Below are 2,894 nucleotides of genomic sequence, written 5' to 3'. Positions count from 1 at the left end.
GCTCTTTGGGCAAGCGGCCCACGGTTAAAAGCATAGGCGCAGGTGCAAGTGGCAAAGTTGGCAACCCTGATCGCTGCTCCCTTCTTTAAGAGGTGCCGCATGTAAAAACACAGGAGGCGTAATTAAGCCAGAGGAGGAGCCTTTGTCGTCGGTATGGGAAAGGGAGTCTTGCGTTAAAGCGTGAGCACTGAAACAGAACATAAAAACCTAGTTTAATGCCCTGCGTGGCTACCTACAAGTAAGCCTACTGCTTCCAGTGGGGCATACTCCCAGGTAAGGCGATCTTGCTGTTTATAGGACAGCAGCCTCGGATCCTCCGGGGAGACAGCGAGTGCTTCTTAGACCGTCCCAGCAGAGCAGTCCTAAGCACGTCAGTATGTGTAGGATTGCAGGTTCTGCGTGTATCCCTGGTCATACTTTCTTGCGAACAACGAACCTCAACGAATACGGCGAGAACACTTCCGAGTAAACGTCCCTAGAAGCGACACGGTGACGAAGCCACTTCCAATCCGGATTACGCTTGTCCACATTCAGTATTCAATTCGAATTATTATTTTTTTAGCACATGAAACTGGCTTTGCGACAGGACCCTCTACAGAGGAGACCCCGGAGGAGCCCAGCCGTGCGCCAGCCCTCCCCACAGGTTCTCGCCCACCTGGCGGACGCCGCCCCCACCGCCAGCCCGCGAGCGGGTCCGCGGCTCGGACTTGCAGCGCCAAGCACACGCGTCCCGGGCTCCTATTGGCCGCCGCCCCCGTTGCCGTCATCCCTTCCTGTCGCTTTTGTGCCCGTGCCCTTCGCCGAGCGCCGCCGCTTTGCAACTGGTCGAGGGACGCGCGAGCGAAAAGTTTGCTCTTTCTTTTTCGGCGTGCCGCTCGACTAATGACCAGCATCGTTATTTCGTGCCCCTCTTGGTTGTGATCAGGACCCCCCCTCTTCTGCGACCCCCCCCTTTTCCATTTTATGCAAGCAGGGAGCTTGTGCATTTCGCGGGGGTTGCGCTCGGAGAGGCAATTGCATCGGGCTTTTTGCAATTGGGAAAAGGAGACACCGAAGTTCTCAGAGTTATTTTCTTTTTTTGGGGGGGTGGGGAGGTTTGTAACCAAGAAAAGCACGATCCGGATCCAAAGCAGGGGTAGCTGCCCCCCTTTTTGCCCCTCCTACTTTGTGTGTGTATGTGCGCGGATGAGGACGGGGGGGAGAGAGCGCTGGGTCGATTTTCTCCTCTCTATCCAGCTTGGGCTGCGGAAGGAATATCAGCCATGAAGCCAATGCAGCAGAAAACGACTTGAGACTTTTGTGTGGCTTACTGCAAGACGTGAAAAGAAAAGAAGGTCAGATTTAATTCTTCCTTGCTTTTGCGCCGCGCGGATTTGTTTTTTTGCGGACCTTAATATCCTTCCCCCTCGCCGCGGGTTCACGGTCCCTTCCATGGGTTCCTAATTTCGATTGCGGAGTTTTTACTCTTCTTTTCTTAGCTTTGCATTGCTGCCGGATTCACTCAACGTGTTACAACGCTGTAACTTTCTTGGCGTGAAAACTTTCTTCTTCCCTTTCTTCTTTCCCTCCCATGTTCTCAGTTTCCTGTTCTGCACGCTTAAGGCTGAAGCCTTTTTACAACTCGCCGCCCCCTCCCACAAAAGCTTGCAAGATCCCCCCCCCATTTCTCTCTCTCACACAGCCTTGCACACACACCTCTCTCCCGAAATCTTTGTCTTTTTGCGTTATAACGAAATGCCGAGCAGTGACGGACCGCATCGGGACCTTTGCAAGATCATTACGCACTGCGAAACGCAGAAGCTTGTGTGTTCCGGAAACGGAGAAGTTTGCAGGCAGGATTGTTGGACTGGGGGAAAGCAGGGCTTTAAGTAGAGCCGGCTTTCTGCTGTGGAAAGTTGTGCCCCAGAGGTTCCAGGTTCGGATGTGGAAGTTTTGGGGCGCAGCAAGATTAGACGAGCGTGTCTTTTGTGCTCAAGCAGAGCGTTTTTGCCCTTGCGCGGAGAAATCCTTGTCAGCGCCCAGTGAGTACGCGAAAGGTCTGGCTTGAGAACTTTTTCATAAGCGGAGTAGTTTTTTCAGAAGTCATTTCACTTTTTTAAAACTTTCTTGCTTGGGCGTTATGGGAAGTAAGGAAGTACCTTTGCTAATCAGCGTTCTGTAAGGGGCGATCCGACACCAGGCTGTTTCATTTCCTGAAAATCTGTGTGACTTGACTCCCAAGTAAATGTCGTTATTTTTCACGGGTACTTTACATGTATGCTTCATTTCCGCACAAGGGTCTGATGTACTCCATTTCAGGTCCAAAGTCACGACCGTTCTGGATTCAGAGGCTCAGAGAACAGCCTTCGAGCTAGTCTACAATGCCCAAGCTCAGCCTAGCAACACAGGGGAGCAATTGCTATAGATACTTCTGTGCATGTGCAGACTGCTTTTCCACGTTGCTCCCAACCCCCTTACAGATGTCAACAAGCAAAAATTTCAAAAGGCTGCCAGGTCGGACGGCACGTTAGCTTCAGTTTGGCAAAAGTCTGAGATATGCCAACGTCAAATAAAGAGTTGGAGCGGGACCAGCCCTACTGATGACTGTGTTTGGCTCAGTCCTGTTTCCCCCTCCACGTGTTGGTTATTCAGACATTCCATGCCAGCTGCACAAGGCTTGTGTTTTTGGGAAATGTTGCAGTCGAAAAAGATGGCTGAGAGCTCGTTTGCATTTCCCAAGAGGTTTGATTGTGGGATGTTTCTACCCGGTCTCCAGTCTTGCTTTTGGTATAAGAAGTCAAGGCTATTCGATCAGTCAAGATTCTAGAGGGAATTCTGTGATTTACTCAGAGGTGTGTGTGTGTGTGTGTGTGTGTGTGTGTGTGAGAGAGAGAGAGAGAGAGAGAGAGAGAGAG

General features: G+C 51.3%; 1 protein-coding gene across 2 annotated transcripts in view; it reads left to right on the top strand.

Moving 5' to 3' along the window:
• Positions 1-818: 818 nt before the first annotated feature.
• LOC123020993 (mitogen-activated protein kinase kinase kinase 3-like) overlaps positions 819-2,894 on the top strand; it is a 103,913-nt gene continuing 101,837 nt past the window's right edge. For both annotated transcript variants that reach the window (XM_044425338.1, XM_044425337.1), the window contains exon 1: positions 819-1,334. The gene's annotated coding sequence lies outside the window, so the exon portion shown is untranslated. The remainder of the gene's footprint in view (positions 1,335-2,894) is intronic.

The sequence above is a fragment of the Varanus komodoensis genome, unplaced genomic scaffold, assembly GCF_004798865.1.
Source record: "Varanus komodoensis strain SLA01 unplaced genomic scaffold, ASM479886v1 scaffold15, whole genome shotgun sequence".
Lineage (NCBI taxonomy): Eukaryota > Metazoa > Chordata > Lepidosauria > Squamata > Varanidae > Varanus > Varanus komodoensis.
The sequence above is the reverse complement of the archived record's forward strand: the minus strand, read 5'-3'. Positions and strand labels throughout refer to the sequence as shown.